Source organism: Micropterus dolomieu, linkage group LG02, assembly GCF_021292245.1.
Source record: "Micropterus dolomieu isolate WLL.071019.BEF.003 ecotype Adirondacks linkage group LG02, ASM2129224v1, whole genome shotgun sequence".
Classification (NCBI taxonomy): Eukaryota; Metazoa; Chordata; class Actinopteri; order Centrarchiformes; family Centrarchidae; genus Micropterus; species Micropterus dolomieu.
In genome coordinates this window covers 15,857,944-15,884,665 of record NC_060151.1, presented here as the reverse complement: position 1 = coordinate 15,884,665, position 26,722 = coordinate 15,857,944, and the positions used below count along the sequence as shown (strand labels likewise).

General features: G+C 41.8%; 1 protein-coding gene and 2 long non-coding RNA genes across 9 annotated transcripts in view; 2 read left to right on the top strand and 1 right to left on the bottom strand.

Moving 5' to 3' along the window:
* The window catches only part of LOC123983556 (P2X purinoceptor 7), a 54,355-nt gene that overhangs the window by 25,016 nt on the left and 2,617 nt on the right, over positions 1-26,722 (bottom strand). The window contains exon 1 of one of the 7 annotated variants that reach the window (XM_046069830.1): positions 16,837-16,858. The exons of the other annotated variants lie outside the window; for them this stretch is intronic. The gene's annotated coding sequence lies outside the window, so the exon portion shown is untranslated. Of the gene's footprint in view, positions 1-16,836; positions 16,859-26,722 lie in introns of those variants that run through there. 7 annotated transcript variants of the gene reach the window in all.
* LOC123983594 lies at positions 13,061-13,697 on the top strand. The gene is made up of 3 exons (XR_006828224.1): positions 13,061-13,289; positions 13,372-13,461; positions 13,562-13,697. It is a non-coding gene; the product is annotated as an uncharacterized LOC123983594 (long non-coding RNA).
* LOC123983590 lies at positions 22,291-24,325 on the top strand. The gene is made up of 3 exons (XR_006828223.1): positions 22,291-22,338; positions 23,137-23,208; positions 24,257-24,325. It is a non-coding gene; the product is annotated as an uncharacterized LOC123983590 (long non-coding RNA).

Here is a 26,722-nt window from a genome sequence, read left to right as displayed (position 1 = left end):
CACACAATCAGTAACTGTGTGTTATGCAACTGCAACCATCAGATCTGTATAAAAAGGAACATAACAATTATCATCCAAAATAACTACTAAAACATCACGGTCGGGAGCTAGCAAGCAGGTGATTAGCTAACCAGCTAACGTTAGATCAACCTACGACTGAAAGTGCTACTTGTGAATAAAGTTACTATTTCTGCATGTACGTGTCAGTTACTTTAAAATTACATGCTAGTAGTGCTTACAATTTTAAAACATTAAACATGGAAATATTGATCACAACGTTGCTCACGTGCATCTACCTCTAGCTTGGAAGTGTTTCCTTTTGCTAGAGGCACGTATGATACGTGAGAAAGAACCCTGTGTATGCAGTTGCGCTATTAATCCACCAGGTGGCTCCAAAACTACATAATGTAACACAAGCATGTCAATTTTGTAGAAATTCACAAGCGATTATTTTTAACACTGTTACACCCACCCCCACAGAATTTTGCCGAAAATCCTAGATATGCGAAACATTACAGTCACCATAAAACATCGGGAAAAAAAAACTTAACCTGATGTGGTCCAACTCAATGAGTATCCCCAAAAGGAAGGAGAATGGCGCCTAACTCTCCACCAGCTTCTGGAAGTAGGATGCAGTCTACACCCCACACAAACCACGACCCATACGTTAAAAAAAAGTGTTTCCTTTTGCTAGAGGCACGTATGATACGTGAGAAAGAACCCTGTGTATGCAGTTGCGCTATTAATCCACCAGGTGGCTCCAAAACTACATAATGTAACACAAGCATGTCAATTTTGTAGAAATTCACAAGCGATTATTTTTAACACTGTTACACCCACCCCCACAGAATTTTGCCGAAAATCCTAGATATGCGAAACATTACAGTCACCATAAAACATCGGGAAAAAAAAACTTAACCTGATGTGGTCCAACTCAATGAGTATCCCCAAAAGGAAGGAGAATGGCGCCTAACTCTCCACCAGCTTCTGGAAGTAGGATGCAGTCTACACCCCACACAAACCACGACCCATACGTTAAAAAAAAGTGTTTCCTTTTGCTAGAGGCACGTATGATACGTGAGAAAGAACCCTGTGTATGCAGTTGCGCTATTAATCCACCAGGTGGCTCCAAAACTACATAATGTAACACAAGCATATCAATTTTGTAGAAATTCACAAGCGATTTATTATTATTATTTTTAACTCTGCTACACTTGCTCCAGTCTAGGTTGTGAAGCTGGTTCTGGTTGTTCTGCCGTTGTTTCTGGATCAGACTTGGGTTCAAACATGTACGGCTGAACCGAAGCCATGGTTACCGGCTGAAGAGGGTTTGTTTTGGATCACACTACCTTGTTTCTTACGACCCGCCCTTCTCTGCTTCTGATTGGCTAGTAGTCCTTACCTAGGAACTGTGCATGTGCAACTCCCAACAAAGATATGGTACAAGTGAGATGCATCACTCTGTAGCTCAAAAGCGGAGCGTACAACACATGGTGAAAAGACCAGCTGCAGCAATGTGCAGTATAAGAAAAATATGGGTTTTTTTGAAAATTAAACCATGTAAACCTGTTCTGGTACAACCCTAAATAAGGTTTTGAACCTGAAAATGAGCATAATACCACCTCTTTAATATGTGCTGTGAGAAATGTGAGAAGTGCCTATGATATGTATAAAAACATTTTTTATGGAGATCGGAAGTGAAGTTAATGGTACTGTAGAGAAGTCTGGAAGCCAGCTGATGTGTGGTGTATAAAATGGACATAAGTCACAGTGCGTTGTGCAAGTGGAGAACAGGATTCCCTTGAGAGAGCCACTTCAAAACCCTGCCAAAATAAGATATTTGGCATTAGAGCATTTACAGATATTCCGATATTCCGATATATTGGCCGATATTTCTCCTATTTTCAGAAACACATAACATCAAAAAGTTTATCCCTAACATTTGTTATGTGTAGTTATGAAACCTTAACAAGATAACATGGCATAATGCCGTTTATTGTTATAAATAGTACTTTAAACAAAAGTAAAGCTGATTATGTCCGCTGATTGCTGGGTTTTGTGGTGGATTTGTGGCAGTTACAGAGTGTCCCCTAGTGGACAAAATATGCAATGACAACACTCATAACATGATTGAGTTGCTACAGCGCCAATGAATAAAATACCAAACTGACAAGGCAGCAAAAAAGATGGCCTATACGGTATAAATTCCTCATAGTTGTGTATTTCTGCAGGTGTGTGTGTGCTCATGTAATAAATGCCTACATATCTTTGGGGAAATACTGTATTTAGGTTACATGCTTTGATTATTCCAGGGCAATGGGTGAACACAAACCTATCCCTCTGTCATTTAGACCCAGAGTGGATACCTGTCTAATCAATCAATAAAGCCTTTGGCTATGACATGTGAACATGCTTTCACACACACACACACACACACACACACACGCACCTTACCCCCTACGCTATTTACAGACAAATTAAGACATTGATTGCCTTCCTTGTACATAAACTTGTATTGATTTGGCTCAGCTGTCTTAAATTACCTCCAAGCTGCATACCTCATGAATACACTTTCACTTGGACACATTCACAAACACACGCACAAACATTTATGTTGCTAAGTTTACACAGAGACTGTGTACTACACTCCTACAAAACAGCTGTCACAGCTTTGGATCAACGCAAACCTGCACAAGCTCATATACACACATGCAGAAACACACACAGAGCTTGATCACAGCTTTGAGGCACACAATCCCTTACAACGGCGTCTGTTGATTCATGGCAGAACATCAATCTTTTGTGCCTCTCAGGTGTTCTACGCACAAACACACACACACACACACACACACACACACACGCACGCACACAAACAACTCCATAACATGCATATACACTTACACTCTGAGGAAGACACACCATTAGTGCCCTAGTGTAATTGGCGGGTTCTGCTGGGCAGAGCCTTGGGTGAGGCTCAGGTGAAGAGAAAAAGAGGTTGATGAGTCTAAACTACCTAAACAAATTACCTCTTTTCTCTCTGCTTCATGTTTCCTTGGTGTCACTACTTTTCCATGCTTTGTCCACGTACAGCTCCAGATGTGATAAATGAGTCACTTTGACAATGCACCCTACAGTCTTAAATCATATGCGCCTTTTTACCAACAGCAGCATCTAAACAACCTTCTCTTACACAAAGAGAGCTTATGGCCTCCAAGGACAGAAAGAAACTCCTTTCTCTTCATGTCAAATATTGTGTGTGGTTGAACTGGACTTCTTCACATTAACTAGCAGTGCCCCCAGGCTACAGGCACAGTGTCCCTGCAAAAGTGTGGGTAGGACCCAAGCATGGGAAAATGTAAAGTGGAGCATGTGGTGTGAAGCGATTAGGTCTGCATCTAAATGCCTCTGGCTGCGCTACAACAACTTCTGCCAAGAAGACGGTAGAGGAGGAGGAGAAAAATGGAAGGGAGCAAGTAGGTAATGATAGCTAAAGCTCAATTAAGCAACATCTCTGAAATGAACACTGAATCTAATGAGTTCCCGTAAGAGGGTTGATAGTGTCGATCCCACTGAGAATGAACACCCAAGTCTGAAACTTTCTGCAGCTTTTGGCTCATTATTTTAAGTTTTCTGGGTACAGTTGATGGGTATCAAGCCAGAGGACTCCAATGGGATACCCACATTTCTCAATATCTGCTGGATGTTTAAATATTTGTTTCAAAGCTGTCACAATTACTGAATCTGAAGAGCAGAGGATGGAAGAGGGAAGACAAATTTGTTATTCAAGCTGTCACAGTTATGACACCAAGTATGAGTTTATTTATACATTCATACATAAGCCATATTAAGACACTGACATAAGACTATGGTCTTCAAATAGGCTCCACATCACTCACTATACTGCCACGTTATGGTTGGATTATTGACTCCAGGTCCTGTACACCTGGTTCCTATGTGCTAATCACATCTGTGTCTGTGAGCTAGTTGTGGTGATTCGTCAAACTACTGTAGCTGTAATTAAATAAACAACACTTTACTGATGATATGGTCTACAATCTGGTTAAGATTCGAACAGACCGGAAGAGTGACCCCCACACATAATCACTTATTTCCTTATTAAATTTTTTTTGCTTTGGTCATGACAATTGTTTTATAACATTTACGCTTTTATCCAAAGTGACTTACATTTGAGGAACAACATACAAGCATCAACAGAGCATCAAATACAGATCTACAACTGATAATACATACTAGTAAGAGCAGCAATTAATACTAGTAAGAGCTCATAGTACATATCACATCAATGGGGTAAATACCTAGGGAAGGAAGTAAGAGTTAACAAAAAGTGCAATCAAAACAAAAAAGTGCAATCAATACAAGATAATTGTAGGGGATAGAAGAAGAAGAGCACAGAAAGTGCATGGTAGAGGTTAGGAGTTAGAGGTGTTATAAGGAAGTGTTCTCGGAAGAGATGAGTTTTCAAGAGCTTCTTGAAGTTAGAGAGGGACGCCCCTGCTCTGATGGCGTATGGTAGCTCGTTCCATCATTGTGGTGTCACAGATGAGAATAGCTGGGACTGGGATTGCTTTGTCTGAAGGGATGGCAGAGCCAGGTGCCGTTTATTGGAGGAGCGTAGCGGCCGAGAAGGAACGTAAATTCGTATTAAAGAGTTTAGGTAGATGGGTGCAGACCCAGTAGTCACTCTGTATGCAAGCATTAGTGACTTGAATTTGATTCTGGAGGCCACGGGGAGCCAGTGGAGGTCACTGAGTAATGGAGTGACATGAGTCCTTTTGGGCTGATCAAAAACCAGACGTGCTGCTGCATTCTGAACCATTTGTAAGGGTTTCGCCACACAAGCTGGAAGACCTGCTAGGAGGGCATTGCAATAGTCAAGGCGAGAGATAACCATGGCCTGTACCAGAAGCTGGGTGGCATACTGAGTGAGGTAGGGCCTGATTTTCCTTATGATGTATAGAGCAAAGCAGCATGACCGAGAGACAGCAGCAACATGGTCTGAAAAGGACAGCTGGTCATCAATCATGACACCCAAGATTCTCACCACCTTGGTTGGAGTGATGGTTGAGGCGTCAATTTGTAGTGTGATGTTATGGTGGATAGATTGCTTGGCTGGAATGACCAAGAGTTCAGTCTTAGAGAGGTTTAGTTGAAGGTAGCAAGCCTTCATCCATGCAGATATGTCCAAGAGACAGTCCGTGATCCGCGCCAAGACGGTGGGATCGCCTGGCGGGAAGGATAGGTAGAGTTGCGTATCGTCTGCATAGCAGTGGTAAGAGAAGCCGTGCGAGTGAATGATCGGCCCCATTGAGGTGGTGTAAACTGAGAAGACAGTGACTAGTACATACAGGGGCCAACACGCTGAATGACAGAGATTCGCTGACTGCCCCACATGTCCTGCAAAAACACAAATTCTTGCTTCTGACTGCTGCAAAACAGAAATGAATATCCACAAATCGAAAAAGTCATCTTACTATCAACTGTGAGTGAATGGGGGCATGACAAGTCAACCTACTGTATTTTAGGCCAATTCTTTCCATCGATGCTTCATTTAATCCATATAACTATACAGTGCAGTGTTTCGCAAGGATGATTATCACTGTCGCACAACAAACTTATGCTGTGGGCAGGTGAAGACAACTTGATTTGATGGCGTGAATTGCAAAGTGGAGGAAGAGAGTGAAAATAGCGAGGGACCAAGAAGAGATAAAGAGAAAAAGACAGAGAGTGTCCAAAGTATGGGATCATTTCAGGCTAAAAGAAAACACACACTGTACAACTCAGTACGGCAATGCTTCTGAGTAGAAAGCACCCAGTCAACGCATGAAGTCCAGGGAGTGGACCTGAAAGGTAACGGTAACATTAGCAACTGACATCAACCATGATTGTTAGTTGAGATAAAGGCCAGCAAGGGTAAGGCACAATTCTAGTTGTAAATGTATAAACGTGCAATGGTTGTTAGTGGTCTCCCACTGGTTAGTCCGTGAGTTTGGGTTGTAATGTTACAGTGATATGAGTTACGCAGTTGAGCACAAGTAGCCTATTTCTTATCCGATTACTCAATGAAATAATCTGCGACTGCAAGTGGTGGTATAACATTACAGGACTAGCAAACAAGAAAAATACCTCTGCCCTGTTTGGGAGTATTTTGTGTTGTGGTGGCAGCCCGGCTGACGGTGAGTGTCCTGTTTATTTCTCCCTTTTTGCATGGGATTCTGTTTTCCTCTGGTGTTCTGTTTTTTTCCTGTACTTTCTCACATAATACTGCCATGTAAAAGCAGGTTTTAATCACCATTATTATTATACATTCGCACTGTCCTCGGAATTCTGTTCTCCCCACACTCAGACACACAGACATAAGAGTGTCTTCTTTTTTCCATATTTTTCCACCCACGATCCGTTATCAGGTTAGCAGGTGAGCCGCTTGTGGACTTGTTAATGACGCAGCCTATCAAACAACACGAAAACCAACATCTGCACCCTGTGTCTTCACCGCTGCTTTACCTGGTCCGTGCTTGTAAAATATCCACCGTGACTTGTAAAGTCCTAGGCTACCAAGTTTTTAACTGAGTGAAGACTGTGCGAGTGAACACATGCACATAAGACGACCGCTATCACACACCCACCACCCCCGTGCGCATGCCGCCCCTGATGCAAGTGCAAATTTGTGCCCTTCTTTAGCAAACTACCCAAAAAGCTGGTTTACACCCAGTTAATTGATGTAACGTTAAGTAATGTTATTGATCAGGAAATTGAGTCAAGTTTCTTTTCAATAACACAAGAATACAATTAACTTTCTATACGGTTACACATTAAGCATGATTATATATATATATATATATATATATAGAATCATTATGGAAACTACACACATCATAGTAGTACTATATGTGTAGAATAAGGAGCATAGGCAAAGCAGTACACATCTTGGTACACTGAAGCACATTACAACCTTGTTTGTATCACATTTAGTATGTGTAGTATAAGTAGTACTGTCTTAGACACAGTGGGAGTGAGGAGAAAGGAGTATTTTGGGGAAAGTTTAGTCTCTATCTTGAAAAAGAAGTGCAGAAAACCATCAGAGGGAGGGCAATTTGAGAGACAGAACACCCACAGTCACTCCTTCTCCCACTCCTTCTGTGGCTGTGTGCCATCGATCTGCCTACAAGCAACGCTTCTAGTGGTTTGGGAGAGAGCACAAGGGGAGCAGGCGCATAGAATAATCGAAGGGCCAAATGAAAATTGAGAGGCAATTTAGGCAGCCAATAGCATACAGGATTCTTTGTGAAACAGGGTCCTGGAGTGTGTGTGCGGGTGTGTTAGTGTGGTGGAGAAAGAGTATGGGGTGACATGAAAGAAGGAAAGAAACAGAGAGGGAAGAGACAGAGATCAATTCAACACATTAATGTATTAGACTAGCTCAGCTCTCTCCTGGCAGAGAAAGCCCCTACTTCCTCTTCTCTCATACCCTCCTCCTTTTCCTTTATTCACTTCATCTTCTCCTCTCTTCTTTCTCCCATTAACTTAAATTTCCCTTCTCTTGTTTCCCATATTCACTTCATCTTCCCCTCCCTTCTTTTTCTGTTTTCCTCACAGTTTATTCTTGGACAGTGACAAGGATTGCACAGCGTGTGCCATGGGATCAAATCTTGTCAACACCCTTAACCTGAGCTGGCAAAAGAAGAGAGACTTGAGGATGGCACATACTGAAGCCAATCACCCCCAACAAAGTCTAGTACTGGTGAGTGATTGATAAATCATTGATAGTAATATGCAACACAAAATAGTTAAGGGGTGTATGTATTAAATCATTGGTTACATTATAATAAATATGTACAGTTTTTTGTGATAAATAATGGAAATTTACAAAATGCTATTTGATGAAGAAAGTTGATAGACTAACTAATTAAAAATGAAAAAATGTGACCTTTCCCACAGGATGGGGTGACACAATGGGGCACCAAGCTAAAAATGATGGAGCGGGTGCTGGAGCTAGAACTCCCTGCCAGAACACATGGTCACAACCCAAGCTGTTTCTGTGTTGGAATCCATCAATGCAGCAGTGAAGCCAGTGGCTGATTTCACGGATGTTTTCACAGGGGAAAAATACATTACTATGTCCTCAGTAAAGCCTGTGTTGGGACTTCTTAAAGGTGAACTTTTATCACCAGACCCCAGTGACACTGCACTGACAGCAAACATAAAGGAAAACATGCGCAGGGTACTGACTGAGAAATACAGCCCACCTGAAATCTAAGACCTCCAGAGAAAGGCCACCATCTTGGGTCCGAGATATTATGGTTGCATGGAGGATGTAGAGGTCTTGGATGATGTCAAGCATCAGCTCTTGTGTACCAAAAAGAGTGCAGGCTGATGCAGAGCTGACCAAGGTTCTCCAGGAAGAAGCACTTGATGCATGCATCTGATCAGGCTTTTAATTCTTCTTCTTAACTTTAACAATACCCTGAAAAGACTACCAACTCTGCCCTCTGACGCTGCTCACAGCGGGAGGCGAGCAAAAAAAGAACTTTTGCATAGGAATGAATGAATAAGGTATGTAATTTATGTTATTACTGCATATGCAGCATCGCTCATTGAATCAAAAGGATATCCTGAGTGAAACCGTTCTCTGTACCAAAGAGAAGTTGCCCTCTTCAGCCATGCCTCCCTGCCTGCTGGCAATTACATCTCCACTGCCTGAATCATTAGAGTAATTTACTTACAAAGTGTTCGCTACTCTGCTTTGAAGAGGCTCAAGCTGCCCCACCATTTCCCCCCGGCAACGGACCAGCACGCTCACATTTCCACCCAGTCGATACAAATGATCATCTTCTTTTTTCTCTGTTAGAGCACTAAGCTCTGAAGTTCTTTGCACTCAGGTGTAGTATTTGTAATGCTCCCAGGACCTGCATTGTGACTAGCAGACTAGAACCTCTTTATATCAATACACCAATAGGGGAGAGAGGTTGCACAGTCACAGTAGTACAGTATTGTGTCAAATCCTAAAGTTAGTTCTGCAGGTCCATGAGCTGTCCGCTCAGTGTGAGCATGTTCATACATTAACATGGGCAGTGAAAGGTTATGGCTTGTTCATAGCCACATGTCTGCTTTATCACAGAGACCCTATGGTACATCAAGTCCTTTCTTCATTTTTATGTTAATCTAATAAACCATGTTATTTTAATCCTTATTCATACCTACATTCGATTAAGTATAGTTATAGCTATGTATGGTCATCTAGGCTCTATTATCAGTGACTGATACACATATTACATGTAATTGCATGTTCATTACACATGTGCAGTTTGGGTTGCCATTTAAAACACCACCACATCCGTCCAAGAAAATTGGTCAAAGAAAGCTACAGTTTAGATGATAGGTCATGATAAGAATCAACTAACAGGATATCTGATGTGCTGGGTGTTGAGCAGATGAAAAATACACATACTGTACACAGACAATTAAATCTCAATATCTTCCATCCCATTTACCCCAGTCTGTGTGGTGAATGACATTTGCTAGTGAATCATTTTGTCAATTAATCAAATGTCAGCCTGGGAAAAGCAAATGGCAGGTGGTGATAAAAGGGCTCGCTTATGGAAGAAATGAACTGCTGGATACCAAGTAGGAGCTGGAGAACCAACAGAGAGAGAGATTGGGACTTGGCAGGGACACAGTGCTGTGGTTTTATCACACAGCACTGCTATACTTGTATATCAACATAACAGGACTCGGCCTTGGATACAGACACCAAAAGCATAGTAGTGTGAGTCATTTTCCCCTGACATTTTTTCTACTCTGTCATTGACAAACTTCCAGACTTTATTTCTCAATTTCTCTGCACGGCATCCTTTCTACCTTAATCACATTCTAAAATACAGTATAAAGTGTGTTATTAGACATGCAGCTGGTTTTACAGTATTGCCTTTTTCTCCCAATCCCCTCTGCCTCTCCCTCCTCTCTCTGGTGCTGTTGGACCGCAGTGGTGTGCCCATTGGCAGCACCAGGTCCCTGCCCATATTCAGTAAAGCTCTTCTTTTGGGTGGGAAGCAGTGTGCCAGGAGAGAGAGGAGAGCAATGCCATGTCTCAGAGGATAGCTGCATGTGGCTCCATATTCAGACAAAGCTGTCTCTTTTTGGGTTATCAGAAACAGTTTTCCAGGAACAGTAATGCAGACACTTGGACATAAATGGTCTAACCCTGCATAAAGGCAAAGCCTGAGGTACAGACACACTCGTGGTTGCATATTGACACTTACTATGTTAAGCAGGGTTGGAGGGATGTCCCATACGCAAAAAGCACCACTGGAGGAAGGAGCTGACAAAAACAACACGGAAAGAAGGATCGGCTTCCTGACAATGAAGATGCAATGGTAATGCAATACTTTCAGAGCAACTGTTTAATTAAAAAATGTCACAACTGGCATAGCTAATTATGTGTGTGTGTGTGTGTGTGTGTGTGTGTGTGTGTGTGTGTGTGTGTGTGTGTGTGTGTGTGTGTGTGTGTGTGTGTACAAGGGTGGGTTTTTTTCCAGCCAGTTTCAGAAGCAACAAAGTAATCTGGCTCAGTGAGCTGGTTTGAAGAGAGCTATGAGCACCCTCTAGTGTTTAAAAACACATTTGTCTCTGTAATTATAAATATGATGTATGACAACTGAATCGCAGACGCCACCCTCAGCATCACACACTGTGGGTAATAGTACTAATTGCTCTGATCTAATGGATGAAGCGTTTATTTTCTGTACACATGCCATTGTGCCAGATATTTCTTTTTTTTAGAGAGCATTTAAATGGCAGAAGAGAAATTCAAACATGTGGTATACACCGGCTTCAAAACACAGCAACATCATGAGACATCCATCATGATGAAAGGAATGAAAATGGCAATAAAAACAAAGCTACAGGACTCCATCATCTATAACTTATCTATAACAACCCTAAACTTATCTATAACAACCCTAAACCATCACTCTCTACAACTAGTGTGAATGAGTTACTAAGAGAGAGGGACAATGTCTGGAGGTGTATAGTTCAAATTGCGGTAAAAGCAACTTATTCTTCATATATATCATACGTGGACAGCTCTGCTAGTCTTACTACAAGCCTAAACTAAATACATAGACACACAAAATGAATAAAACGGGAGTCTGGTTAAATGGAAGATGTGTCTTCTGCTACCACACCTCCATTTTAGTGGAATGCTGAAAGAGAACTTTTGGGAAGACGCAATTAAAATTATAAAACCAAATAAATGCTTTTTCTCTCTTTTTTTGACTAGGTACACATACACTATCTCTGTTCTACAAAATGATTGGAAGACACAGCTCCTTTCTGCAACACAGCTCCCAGTATGACTCAACATGACACGTGTGGGTGCCGCTCATCACTCATGACAGCCTGAAAAGTACTCCGCTGTTATGCAGCGACCATCTTTGTTTTTTATCTCTTCTGTTACAGGCTTTTGTTGCTTTCTCTCACTTCCACACACCTGCACGTTCCACACACACACAGTTTTATAATTAGGTTGCACATTTTTCCTCTTTTTTCCCCCTGTGTTGATGGACTCACCTTGACAGCCCCATTAGCGCAAAGCAAAAAAAACAAAAACACAGAATCTAAATTATGAGGGGATATTTTTTCCTCCAGCTATAATACAGCCTGCCCTTTTACACCTACATTCAACAATGACATATTCCTGCCATATAAACCATGTTTCCCAGCATTCTCACTTTTCTGTTTCCAATTTATTTTGCCCTGCCATGCAGGCAGCGGAGGAAGAGGAGGGAAACAAGAGCTGATATTACACCTGTTGGTTGTGTTTTTTAAAGGTGTAAAAAATATCTATAAAAGCAAGATCTCTAAAACAAGAAGTAACATGAAACCATTACAGTTAGTGGTAGAAATGAATGCATAATCTTTTTGAAAGACAAGTACAAATGAGGATAGCATTGGCGTATAAAAGAATAGGGAGTTATAAAGTAGAAATGCAGCAAACAGACAAATGACGCTGAAGAAAGAAAGCAAATCTACATCTTCCAAGATTGTTTTCTTATTAGTTTAGTTTTTATTTGGGCCTCTATTGAGCAAATATTCGCCAATTAAAGTTGATTGATTTTAGTGTTGAAGTGATGCCTCAAGGGAAATACATTTTGAAGTGTTAGTGCAGAACAATGAACCTGAGGAAAATCAGTATGCCTTGTTGCCATGCATCTTTTCTATTGACCATCTTCAATCAGTACAATCAAATGACTTATGGATTGATTGTTATTTGGTGTTGCTGTTAATGTGAGCTGATATTGTCATAGATGACAAAAACAGGTGCAGCTCAGTCTGCATGCATTCACACCTGGCCTTAAGATGTGTTTTTTTCCTTATCCAGACAAAGACTCCATGTTAAAACCAGGCGTAAATGAGGTTTAAAGTAAAATTTTTGTTGCACACCTAAGCAAATTTTCTTCCTTAATAGACTGGTAACTGGGCAATTATATAGCTTCACAAAGCTTAACTGTAACATTACTTGGATAAGCACTGGAGTGTTTAGCTTTTGATCAATGTACGTTGACGTGTTTTTCATTGAGGTTTTGTGATTGTGACGTAATTTGAGAGATTATAATGTAACAATAGTTCTCAGCCACCGCTACATTGTTGTTAGTAATGCTACACACAGACACAGTCTTTGCATGTTAACTTACTCCTTTTAACTTGGCACTATTCCTATTCTATTTTAATTAGATTCATCTTGTGTGTTTTGCTTTGTTTAACTTGTTAAATATATGCGTGCTGAATCTTTAATGTTGCATAAGAATGAATATATTGCCAACCTCTCCTATGTAGAGCTCCAATTCCTTCAATCGACTAGTAATTTTGGTGATAGTTATTAATTGAATTATTAATCAGAATTACAAATTTATATATAGTATATTTCATGAGACCAGATTAGGTAATTGGCTAGCTAATGTTAGCCTCAAGGGCTAGAATTTTTACCATTGCTTGGCAACACCATCAGCTGCTCTGTGACTAACATGAGCTTGCAACGCTAATGTTTAGCTAGCTAGTTTAAAAGTGATATTGTTCACTGTTGCTATGTAGAATGGTGCTGCTATAATGCAAATAAATAATTGCTGCTATTTTATATTATTATAGTATTAGCGATAGTGTTTAGTTGGAGGACAAGTCAGGCTGCAAGGAGTTGCTGTGGATGGCCTCAGACAAATTTGAAATAATGCTAGGAAGAGCCGGACCACTGATCACCACACAGCAATTACTGCCAGGTAGAGGCTCAAGTTTATATAGGTAACAAATGTGTCTCTTGTGTTTGCATTTTGCAGTAATGCTTTTTTTCCTCTGTTGAAGGAGAAACCTACAAATCAATCCGGTTTCCAGTATAGGACTGGGGCAACTACTGTATCTGATAGAGTGAAAGACATATGCGAGGTCCTGCAGGTGAGGAGAAATCTCTCACCTTGAGAATTGTAAATCATTTGTCAATGTACTTGGTATTTCACTTGTATTGCACATCTATCATTCTTATATTTGCATACAGGAGGAGGAGGGGCAAGCAAATGCCAAGGACTTCGCAGAGAAATGGCAGTTCCTACAATGCCCGGTTGCCATCAATGGGAAGCATGTTTACATCCAGCCCTGGCCCTTAGTGGCAGCATGTGGCACAAAAAGTAGATTTTCTGACTTAGAAACAAGGCAAGAGTTCCAAAATTCTGGACTGTGATTGATATCTTTATTTTGAACATGTAAATAAAATTTAAAAAATAATAAACGAAACAAAAAATAGTGGTAAAAAACAAATGAACAACAACGTAAAACTCCATACTTTCCAGTACTTAAAAACCTCTATTTATATGTGCAAAAAGGAGGTAGGAAGAAGTAAAACTCATGTACTCCTACCCCTTTATACCCTTACTACTCTTACCATTAAAGTCAGCATTTTATGTCACTGAACCCCACCCTGGTGCCACCACATGGTGCATCAACGTCACACATTGCAAGATTGCAATGGTGGTCACAAACAACAAAAAAACTCCCCTGCCAACGCTACTACAAAACAATTTAGAGGAAGCAGTGATTTTTGTCATGTCCTTGCTCTGATTGTAACATTAAATAATAATTCGTATTCCTGTAGCTATCAAACCGTATGAAGCAATTTGTCAGTCATGTTTCAATGGCTACAGTTAACATTAATGTATTGCGATTGCTAGCTGACTAGCTTTCTGTCTTTCTCTCAGACCTCTCCATTTCTCTCTCACCTGGTACATTCAAAGCAGAGGTGAAGATCCTCAGCTCTTCTCTTTGTCCATACAGTTATTATATATCTTGGAAGACGCACTACACAGGCAGTCATGATTTGCCACATATCAATGAGCCTTACCTCCATCTCAACTGTCCAATGCACCTGCACAGTAGCTGGTTGTTGTTTCACGGTCGCCATTTATAAAGTCCTCTCATTCACTTCAGTCTCCTTGTAGTCATGACTCTGTCATCAGTTGTTGTGGTCCCGCTCGGAAAGTACTGATGGAATAATTCAGATTTTACCTGATTTCTCCCCCAATAGTTGGAAGGGGGACTCCTGTAGTCTGAGCCCTGCTTTAATCTGACTCAAGAATGAGGCCTAACTCAAGAACTGGAAACGGGATCCTGGAGTTCAATTAACAGGGGTCCGTGCAAGACATAACTTGAGCGACGGTGTTTGTGTCTGTTTATGTGCCTGATGACTGAGATGTTAGCATGAGTAGCTTATCTGTGGGGAGTGTTTTTTAAAGCCACAGCAGAGTGCAGGGTGACTAAGAATAAGATGTCAGTGCTGCTGCTTTAATCACCATCGAACGACTTTGTTCTCACTCAGAGAGATGTTGGTGAAAGCAGACAGGTAATTTACCTTCTCAACAGATTTGAAATGGATTTGAAATACTCCATTTCACACACACTCCTATGGTTTACTTCCATACTTCTATGCAACTAAACTGTTTAATTTCAGTCAGACCATGCAAAAAATGTTGACTTCCACTACATTTAGCATATCCAAAAGGTTGTATGTAATTATGGAAAGACCTGAACTATTTGAGCTATTTAGAACATAAAATACTGTACAGTACTGTACATAGGCCTACTAGGGATGTCACAGGAACTGATACTTTGGTACCAAGATGATACCAAAATTCTGAAAACATGTCGGTACCCATTTTTTTTTTTAGGTACTGTAAGTATCGTAGTTAACATGAATCATCAAACACGCGGAAGATGGCGACAACTGCAGCTGCAGCAACAGCTAATGGTTTCAGTACATTTAAACTACTGCTTGCAGTCTGAGTAGATGTGGGTCTGCCAGTGTGTGTGTAGCCTCTACTGTTTTTTTAATTTACAGTTATTGAGCTATACTTGTTAATTTATTCAAGGAGTGTATGTTGAAGTTGAACGTGTTATCGAATTTGGTATAGAGAATCATGGAATTTCACTGGCCATTGGTGTCGACTAATACATTTCTGTTATGGTGACATCCCTAGTGCATATTGAACATTTCATTTCACCACACTTTGCTTTTGGGTGCAGAAAATCTTGCAAAATATCTAGTATGCTTACACACAAAACATGATGGAATATATTAGGGCTGTACCCAAAGGATTTACATAGTCGAATCACAATTATCAAGTGTTGCCTTGTGCCAAGTTTTGTGTGCATGCCGTTCGGTCGACAGCTGCATGCACATAGCGGTCCTCGCAGATCTATTCCAAGTAACTGTTTAAAAAGGACATAATATTCTCTGTGTTGTTCAACAACAGCAAAGCTGGTGCACTGTCTCTCTGTCTGACCACACATACACTCTTGATGCTCCCATCCTTAAGGGTTAGGGTTACAAATCTGGATTTATTTTCACACTCTCAAAATAATTATTAAATAGTTCTTTTCACATTTTTATTTACAGCATTACATGTTGATATTTATATTATATTAGGCTGTATATTAACTTATTGGGAGAAAACCAGTAGTTCTATGTAGAATGCGACTTTGAGCTTCCCCATATTGCAAAAGGTGTATGATCCTCTTTCATAACGCAGCTGGCATTTGAATTAGGCTTTTCCCATCGAAGCTTCGAATCTTCGACTATTCGGGGTCATCCCGATTTTATATAATTTATTTAGAGGCACATTCACTATCATTTGACCTGCCAGAATCCCATCACTTCCTATATTATCAGTAATAAGAAATTATGCACATTGGCTGACCTTACACACCCCCAGCTTCATGAGTCTCTGTTAAGATTGGACAGAAATATACCAATAAACAAATAAATTAGTTATATGTGTGGAATCAACACAGTCTAGATGTGCCTATCTGGAGCCATTTTGTAACTTAATTTTCCATTTCCGTTCGCCCAGGGTCTCAGGATTCCCTGGGTATGGCTAATAATTATACAATTATTCAGTAGTGATCAGTTAGTTAACAATCCCTCAATTATCTTAAATTAATCAGTCAGTCTCATATCGAAGGGGTAAATTCTCATGACAGGGACTTGGAGTTAATAGGCAACAGACACACAATTCCTTTGATTACAGTGAAATTTATTAACTAACTAAGGTGACATAAAAATACGGTTAAATATACATCAAAGAAATAAACAATGGCTAAACAGTGAGAATGTGGGGTTCTATTGTGGGAGAATTTGACTCACACAGCGGAAGAGAACTAATGAAAGTAGTTAGATGATACTAACTCAGCTAACTTTGTCTAGGATTTTTATGGACTAAAGATAATGGATTAACAGACTATTGGACATCACTGATTACAGAATGCCTTGTTTTGCCTTACTGTGGGTCGGCGGCCTGCCTTGGCCAGTTGCACGGGTCCCCACGCTAGCTGGGTTCTCCGTGTCTTGAATGAAGAAAAACCCTCAAGTGTTGAACATCCTCAGTCTAGCAATTAGGCTGTTCTTTCAGATGTCCTTTGTTACTGCTGGCGGCCCACGTGGCAAATCCGGGCGTCAGGGATCAGTGTAAGTTAGCTCGACGAATAAAGCTTCAAAAAAAGAACTTGGTCGTTCTTGAATTAAAATTGTGTAACTTAACGGTCTGATAACTTTTAACAAACAAAAGCAAATTAAATTAAATATCTTAACACAAACTGACAAGTCGAGTGTGAGCATGACCAACATTATTTAACAGAAAATTCTTTGATATTCAGAACCATAACCTGCAGTGAGCTTGAGGGTTGTTTAGCTGATTTAGGCTAACTGTCTTGACTGAGTGTCTTAGCCCTTGAGAAAAACAAATTTTAATAGAAGAAGCAGCTTTTAGTCCTGAGAGGAACTGTTTTGTGTGATATTCTATTTCTGCAGTTGCTGCAACAAGATGTCTGCTCTGGAGCAGATATTCTTAGTTGATTAAGGGTGCGATAAATTTGGACAGAGTAACCCCCACTTGTGACTAAGTGGTCAGGTTGAAAGCAGCGCCACCTGGTGGGTGAAATGTTTTTTAAAAATTGGTTAGAGACCCCCACTTCTTAGTGGTAGGTGAAATTGCAACAGGGAGACACAGAATAGTGGCTAGAGCTGTGGGTGGCGGACCGAAGTAAAAGATACCTGGCCTCCAAGTTCTGTTTTACAAGGCATGCACGTGAACTCTAATATGGCCTTCCTTTAACCACTAGCAGCTATCGTCCCTAGTTGTTGAGGATTTCTGTTAATTATTAATTTATTAGGACATTATCGTTCCCGACAAGTCCCATGGGATTTTTCTGAAGCTTGATTTTGTCCAGAACAGGTGAATGTTTGTCTGTGACCACAGAAGGATCAGTCTAGTGGGGAGAGAACTTGTGTGCAAGTCTTCCTGTTCTCTGGCCGTCCTGTTTCCTTGGTGGGGCAAAGATGTGGTGACAAACTTTGTCCCCCACTCGGAGCTTTTTATGAGACACGTTTTGGTCATAATAGACTTTGCATCTTTGTGTGCTGTCTAAATTATTTTTGCTGATTCAGTTAGGGGTTCCCTCTTGTCAAATTGTGGGTGTGACAAGGGAAAAGAAATGCCTCTCCGTTGTAAGGAGGCTCTGAGTGATGGTTTTGCTGGTTGAGACTGGCAGCAAACCTTACAGATTTTGATGTAGTCTGGTACATCTTTTTGCATGTTTGGCCAATATGCTACTTGTTTAAGTGCATTGTGTGTTGCTTTGAATCCTTTGTGGCTTTTGTAAGGTGAGTCATGGGCATGCATGAGCATCACCCCCCTGTGGCTCTGAGGCACCACGAACATTGGTGAAGTGCGGGTGTCTGAGACATACGAGAAAATGCCCTTGACGACATGCAAAGAAGAGCGCACCAGGTAAAGGTGTTTCAAGCCAGGGATGGAATCAAGCTCATTGTTGGAGACGGGCTCTGCATCAGAAAGGCAGAGGAGCATTTTGCACAGGGTCAAGAGTTTGAAGCCAAATTAAGTCAGAGTCACCGAGAGAGTCAGGGACTGAGATTTGTGGCGCAGGGGCGGCTGTCAGAGACATGCCTGCTGCCTGGGCTCTGGTGGCATTGCAAGTCCTATGGGTGGGATGGGTGGGTAGCAAATCCGCTTGGGAGTGCTGGGGTGTGTCTTTAACCGCACCTTGTTTGCCTAGTGCTGTAAACTTGGTGTCAAGTTCAGCTGTAGGATGACTATATGTGGTGTCTGACCCCCCCTCTCATGCATTTATGCAAAGGCACGGAGGATGGCCCTAGTGAAGTGTTGACAGAAAAAGCGGTGACAGTTTGTGCACCCATTTGTCTGTCATTGGTAAGTTCAACTCTGGAAACAGAGTTGTTGGTAAGCGGCAAAGAAGAAAGGCTGACAGTAGCCTTTGAAGGCTCAGTGTGGATCACTTCCTTCTCAGAGAGGTCAGGAGACAAGGAAGAAGGCGTGTGCCCCATCTCTAGAGTCCTGAGCGCACAGTCATGAGTGTTAGTGCTGATCGGCCAATCCAGTGGAATGGTTTTGGGGATCAGTGCATCATTTGAGGTGGTAATTAAAGCACAGAAGCAGGTTTCTCGTTCTGTGTTCAGACAGTGAGATAGGCAGGGGTTGTCTCACCTGTGCCCAGATCGTCAAGTTCTGAAAGTCAAGCAGTGGCTCAAAGCGGTTAAGGAGGTCTTTGCCGATGAGCAGAGGTATGGCGTCAAATGGTGAGACATACACCGGGTGGATGAGGTCCATGGGACCAATAGAAGTTCTCAGGGCCGTATGGCTGGACCTCAAGGTCACAAGTCTGTAGTCTCAGGTCTTTGTGGGAGCGGGTCATAGCCCGTAGCTTCATGAAGAGAGCTGACGACATTACAGTGATGTCTGCGGCTGAATCAAGAAGTGCTTCATGCACCAGAGTGTTTTCAAGTGTTACAGGCAGGTAGAATTTTCGTGAAATTCCCTTCAGTCAGGTGACACAAGAACTGTTGGGAGGGCGGACTGCCCTGAGTGACTTTGGACTCTGTGAGAGGATTCTCTTTTGAGTCGGACTGTACCACCAGGAGTGTGCTGGAGGGAGTGGTTCTCTCAGTCCATCTGTGTGATTGTGCCGGTTGTTTTGACAAAGTGTCAGGAGAAGGGGACTTTGGCTTTGCAGCAGCTGCAGCCAAGTGCTCTGCCTTGTCGTCTTACTTTTTGGACAGGGTTTGGAGCAGGCGCTTGAGCGCTTTAATGTCCTCCTTACTAAAAGTGGGTGTGTCAGACACACCTTCAGTGTTATCGCTATTTGTGTCTCTATAGTGGGATACACACAGATGATGACTGGTAGTGGGATGGAGGTTTTGGATAAAGAGATATTTGAAGTTTAACTCTTCTTCCATCTCTGGCTCATTTTTGGTACCAAAGTACGCTTGTCTGAGGCGGTTGTAGTACTGCTGAGGAGGTTCCGGCCTCCCTTGCTTAACAGCAAGTGCAGCTGTTAGACCTGATTGTGCTGTCAAGTCAGAATATTCCTCTACCAGTGCCTGGCAGAGTGAGTCATAATCTTGTCTGACATACCTAGGCTGGCGTTCAATAAAGCTGCTGACCTCTCTACCAGATGTCACCTTGATCAGGTAAATCTTGTTGTCAGTGGTGGCAGCAGGGAATTTCCGCAAGTAGTATTCAATATCTTTTAGATAAATACTAGTCTCATTTGAGCCTGCAGCCTCAGGCTCGAAGCGTGTTATGTGGCGAGCGATTTTGTCTAAGTCCCTGTCAGAGGGGCTTAAGTCATGGTCCGCAGTTCGCAGCGGATGCAGCCGAGGGGAATAAGCCGTCTTCACCTGAGTAGGTGGAGGCCTATTTACCTGGCGCTCTGTCATATGATCCTGTGGGATTAGTTGTGGGAGTGGTCGTGGAGACCATCCTCTTGAGGCTGGCAAAAGGGAGCGAGCCTTGTCTCTCTCTGGTGGGAGTGGTTCATAGGAGGGAGTATGTTGGGCTATCTCACATGAGAGCTGGGACTCTCTTCTGGTATTAGCCAGCTCCTCCTCCTTGCTTTCCTGCTGTAGCGGGGATTGGGTTACTCAGTCCCTATCCTCTAGCTGTCTTCACATATCTTGTATGCGATTTTGGTCAGCTTCTCTAAGTTTACTATGAACCTTGACTTGTAATTTTAACTCTTTAATTTCCCCCTTTGCTTGTTTAAGGAGGGTTTCTGATTGGTCAAGGGTTTCAGTTGTGTCTTTAAGTTTACTTTTAGTCCACTCTAACTCCTGTTCTTGCTGAAAGAGTGAGTGTTCAAGCTGACTGGTCTCAGCTCAATTTTCTCCTCATCGACTCCACCCTCCTCTGGTAGGTGGCGAGGAGCTTGTATCTCAGTGATGCGTTCTTCCGCTTCACTTAGTGACTGTTTGGTGCTTTCAAGCTGCTGTTCAAGCTGGTGCGTGTGCTTCGGGCAGACATTACAATAGCTAGTTTTCCTAGCATCTGGGACAAGGCTTTGTCCTTTGAGGAAGTGGCTAGAGCGGTTGTTACCAGCTCTGCAAAAAATTGTTTTAAGGTCCACCGCATCGGTGCGTTGTATTGCTTGAGTAGCCAGGTATCAAATTCTCGGTCATGTGTGCCAAGATGGGATCAAAGTTTTCCAGTGGGTCACCCCCACTGCTTGCCACTAAGCGTGAGAAAAGAAGGACTCTGTTATACAATTTGCTTTAAGGAAATCAGAAGTGGACTACTGGTGTTTGCTGGTACAGCAGACCTGTGCCAGTCAGTTAAGCAGGGCTTCAGCTAGTGTGTATACTAGTTGGAAAAAGAGAGAAATGTCAGGTTGGAGTAAGCTGACTTTCAAGTCAGACTTAAATGACCAAACTGAAAAAATTAAATAAAATTTAGGATGAGAAGCAAAAATAGGACAATGGAATTAAGTCACACTTGGGTTTAAAGTTAAATGCTATAGATCAAATCAAAGTTCATGTTACAAATCTAGACAGTCAAAGCTCAAAGCCATTGAAGATCAAAGTTGAAAAAAAAAGTCAATGAGAATAAACTCAAAGTTCAAAGTTAAATTAACAAAAATTCCATCCATCCATCGTCAACCGCTTATCCTGCGTACAGGGTCATGGGGGGCTGGAGCCTATCCCAGCTGGCATCGGGTGAAAGGCGGGGTACACCCTGGACAGGTCGCCAGTCCATCGCAGGGCCACACATAGATGAACAACCACTCACGCTCACACTAACACCTAAGGACAATTTAGGGTCACCAATTAACCTAACCCGCATGTTTTTGGATGGTGGGAGGAAGCCGGAGCACCCGTAGAGAACCCACGCAGACACGGGGAGAACATGCAAACTCCACACAGACCGTTGTTGCAGTAACGGCAGTAGTTTTCAAATAAGAACATTCACGGACTCGACACCAGTCCCACTCAAAAGGGGGAGAGGATTCGCTCGTTTATCTCGTTTATATGATTCAGCTTGCTTCCAAGCTTCAATTTAGCATTAGCTTAGCTCGGTAGGTATGACGCAACTGGCTTCTCTGCGTCTTCACGCTTGGTGACTCCGCTGCCAGTTTTGCTTACACTGAAAAAAGGGAGACTGGTCACCTGTTAGATTTATCAAATTAGATTTAGTATATTTTACTGAAGGGTTTTATGTTCTTAAGTAAAACGTGATAGCATTGTGTGGACTGCACATTATATGCAGAAAGTGTGAACAAACATATTTAGCTCATGTTGGGATAAAGTTAGTCAATCAAGTGAATGTATTAGTTCTCATTTTTTCTCGCGATATTCACGCACGGGTGCAAATGCATTTCGGGAAGAAGAAAGAATAGTCCGCCCTTTTTTCCACGTTCCCTCTTGCGGCTTCCAGCTCAACTCGCCCTGGGTCGATTCCACCGTCGCTCAACTCTGTAAGTATGCTTTGCTAATAGCCTGCTGGTAACCACAATGAAATAATGTGGGACTCCCATTTTCGAAGAGAGCAAAGTAAATAGCAGATTTTACAAGATGAAAGTGAGACTAATGCGGGGACCGCTTTGATCTTGACCGCTCGTTAAGCACCTGCAACAAACGGTTGCGTAGCTCAGAGTAACTTTACCAGTAAGAGAGAAACAGTAACGTTAGAGAGAGACAGCGTGCACCGTGTAATTTACAGAGAGAATACAATAATGGTTCAACGAATCAGAGGTTTGTTGCAGCAAATTGAAATTGGGCATTTTTGGAACAAGAAGGTTTTGGCAAGTTTTATTTAGTTTTGGTCGAATTTAAATAAAGTTTGTTTTAACTATGAGCTAACAAGGTAATGTTAAAGTAATTTGAGCTAACGTTAGTCATAGTTAGCCAGAGATACTTGATTTCAGAATGTGTATGGTTGTGTTTTCCTGTGTTTACTGGCTAACTGGGTTTAACGTTATATAATCTAACTGGAGAGATTAAAAAACAACTTTGGGGGCGGCGCGCAAACACCCAAAATACTGCTTTGCCAGGAGCTGCATTAATGTTTTAAGTTGGATGATACATTTTGAGTAAGTTCAACCTTTTAGAAAAGACAAAGGGTCACTTTATCTACAAAATGTGTTTTTTAAATGGTTCTTAGCTGTTCATCAAACAAGAAGGAAGAGTTTGACTTGAAAGTCTTGTGATTTTAACATATGGTCTACTTTTTATTTCATGGTAACGTTAATTTATGTTGCTCTTGGTTGTTGCAGATGGACACTAAACTCACATTCCGTACATGTCATGTGGAGTCAGCTCTTTCAGTGTGGGCTCACGTTTGTGTGGTGAGTAATGTTCACATTTTTTGCCCCACAGGGCAGGGTTCTGTAGTAGGGTATTCAGTGTTTCCCACAGAATGTCAGTCTAAAATGTTTTCTTGCATTTTGCAACCATTTTTTTGAGTTAGTGCCAGTAGTTTTTACAACTTGTGCAACCTACAAATTTGACTACCTTTCATGTTTAAAAACAGGAGGGAGTCTGCAAAGGGAGATCTCCTGCCGTTAAATAATAACTTGACCAGACCCAGCTATAATATAGCAAGCTTCTTTAAAAATGATAATATAGAAAGCAGGAGTTTCCACGCATCTGCCGTCTCCTTGTCTTGTCTCTCGGTTTCTCTGCCAAATATACGTTGGCGACCGTAAATAATTTGTTGTTGAGAACTGCCACGTAGGTGGCCACAAGTTTTAGCGTTGGTGCATCTAAAGCCTTTTCAGATGGGGTGCGAGGCTCCTTTTGCAGACTGATTTGGATTTGCAGCGTCTCGCTGCACTACTTATGTGAGCAGACATACAGACAGTCCTTGTTAAAATAACCTACCTTTGTAAATGGCCAGTACAACCTATATTATGCAGTATTGCACTTGACAAAAAGTGCTAACAGCCTCTAGTTATTGACTGAATCATTCAATTATGAGAGCTATATTTGGTGAATTATGGCTCACCCAGACATAAATAACCATTCTGAGGCTGCAATCACTTTTTTGCAAGAAGGTTAAGCTACGGCTTTTATATTGGTTGTATTTGCAATTTAAAGGGTATTTTAATAATTAATATAAATTGTTGTAAAAGATATTTAAATAAAAATATAGTTCTGCAGGCTTCATTATAGACACAGTAATCAGACAATACTGTGACCAGCAAATGGTGATTGGCCTCAAAAATCCTGATAGGAGTACCCCGAGTATGTTTAGTAGTAGTTGTTGTTTGATATTTCATAATTTGACAGCATGTTTATTTTTAATTAGTACTAGTACTAGTAGTAAATACTTATATTTGTGATAACTTTCTTTGATTTATCCTTATTTATTTAATTTTTTATTTTCTTTTTCAGTGACGAGAGAAAAAATGCTGTGAATGTGGCGTTGTAAAGCCTGCCCCGCAGATTTACCAAGTAGGTCCCCTTGGGGTGGTGACATCTGTACCGCCCATTGGTTCCCTCTGTTTTCCACTCAACCAATGGCTCGTCACCACGTTAATTACCTCCGGCTCATAAGGAGAGTCCACCTGTTGCTCCAGGCAGCTTGTCACCGCCTGTTGACTTGTGTGCCGCTGGTATTGACTGCATAACCTGTCTGTTAGTTGTACTTTGTGTTTAGTGGAACTATCCACCTTACTTGCTTATTAGCTGTACATTGTGTTTAGGGAAACATTTGCATACCTTTGTATGTTAGCTCCACATTGGGTGCAGTGGAGAAATTCACTTATTGTTTTGTTTACTATTGTGTTAGTTTTCTCCAGGTGGAGTGGGTGCTGTGCTCTTTGTGTTCTTTTGTAATAAGAATCAACTCTGCCTAAAACGATAGATACAGGCCTCCTTTTGAGGACCTTTTTATTTTAACTTGGTTTGTTATTTTCGCAGCACCCTCGTCCACCCTCCTTTTGTTTTTTTTGTTACCTGTCTACATCTCTTCTGTTACCAATAAAAGTTACCTTGTTAAGATCTACCAGTTGTGCCTATATGTTTATGGCCCCCACACCCCTAGACCAACAGGGGGTCGTAACATATATGGGGGCTCGTCCGGGATACTCCTTCTAGAGGAATCCCAATTGGCATTAATTGGTTCTTGGTAACAGTTGAGTGACTAGCTTGACGGTAACGAGGTACAGCTTGCCTGATTCAGGGAATCATGGCCGCTGCACGTTTTGAGATTGAGGTCTTTCTAAAACAGCCCTCAGTAGAGAAATTTGATATGTGTCGGAAAGACGAGTTGCTCCAGTTAGCAGCCCACTTTAGCATCTCGGTTCCCAAAACCATTCTTAAAAAGGAGTTGAAGCCTATGCTATGGTTAGCATTAGTTGAGAGGGGGATACTTGTAGTGCCAGAACCGCCCGAGAAAGAGCCCATGTTCCCAGTTGCTGGTTCAGCTGCCAAAGGGGAGGTCACCCCTACCCCTGACTCTGCCACGGACGTGGCGGACTCAGACAAAGTAGGTGAAAGGCCGGCAACGCCGTTCACGCTGCCCAGGTTTGATCCGTCCTCTGCCAGCAGTGCTCGATCGCTAGGAGAAGCGCGGCTCAAGGTACGCCTTGCCCGTCTCCAGTATGAAGCACAGGACAGAGAACGTCAGAGGCAACTCCAACTCGAAGTGAGGAGAATGGAGATTGAGGCTGACCAGGTGGCGAGACTGCGGAAGTTGGAGCTAGAAAGCGCCAACGCAGCTATGGCTGGTGGGGCCGCGGGTTCTGGTGGTACAACTTCTCTCCCCTACTCATCCAAATTGGACTCGGTAAGTCCTGGATTTGATGTCGGCAAAAATATTGCTTTGGTGCCGTTGTTCCGAGAGGCTGAAGTGGACTCTTACTTCCAAGTTTTTGAGCGAATAGCTTTGGCATTAAAATGGCCGCTTGAGGTGTGGTCGTTATTGTTGCAGTGTAAGCTACAGGGAAAAGCTCAAGAGGCTATAGCTGCTCTTTCTGTAGAGGACAGTGCAGACTATGAAACAGTTAAGTCAGCAATTTTGCAAATTTATGAGTTAGTGCCCGAAGCTTACAGACAAAAGTTTCGGTCACATAAGAAGCCGGCTACGCAAAGTTACACAGAGTTTGCCCGAGAGAATTTTGTAATACTCACAAACATTACCCAATTGAATTATCTAAGATCTTCATAAATAATACTCAAATCGAATTGGTTCAGCATACCAGATTTTTAGGAGTCATTATAGATAGTGGTCTTAATTGGTCTAACCATATCAATTTTTGTATCTAAGAGGTCAGCTAAAATGTTGGGCATATTGAGGAGGGTTTGTCCTTTGGTTCATTCATCAGCATTTTTAACCTTATATTATAGTTTTTTGTTTCCATTTATTAATTATTGCAACATTGTTTGGGCAGCTACTTATCCTACCCACCTTAAGAAATTATTAGTTATACAGAAAAAATATCTCAGATTTATTTCACATTCAAATAGATACGCTCCTTCGGCCCCTCTTTATAATAAATTTAAAGTTCTCCCTATTGATAAGGTAAATATTTATCAAATATGTTTACTTATGCATAAGTTTATATATAAGAAACAAGATCTACCAGACTCTTTCCAGAATTTGTTTATTCCTCAGGTTGTAGACAGTTCCCGTCGTGTAAACCTACCTCGGACTAATCCTCCTAGGAATCCCAGTCCGAAGGAAGAAGAGCGTCAGTGTTATTACTGTCATAAGAGGGGACATGTTATTGCGGATTGTGTGATTTTTGAAACGCAAAGGCCGGTCGTCTTCGCATGGGTCTCAGCCCAAGGGTGTTGGGTTAATTAACAATCTACCAAGCCCTCAGTTAAACTGTGACAACCAAAGTGAGGTTGACC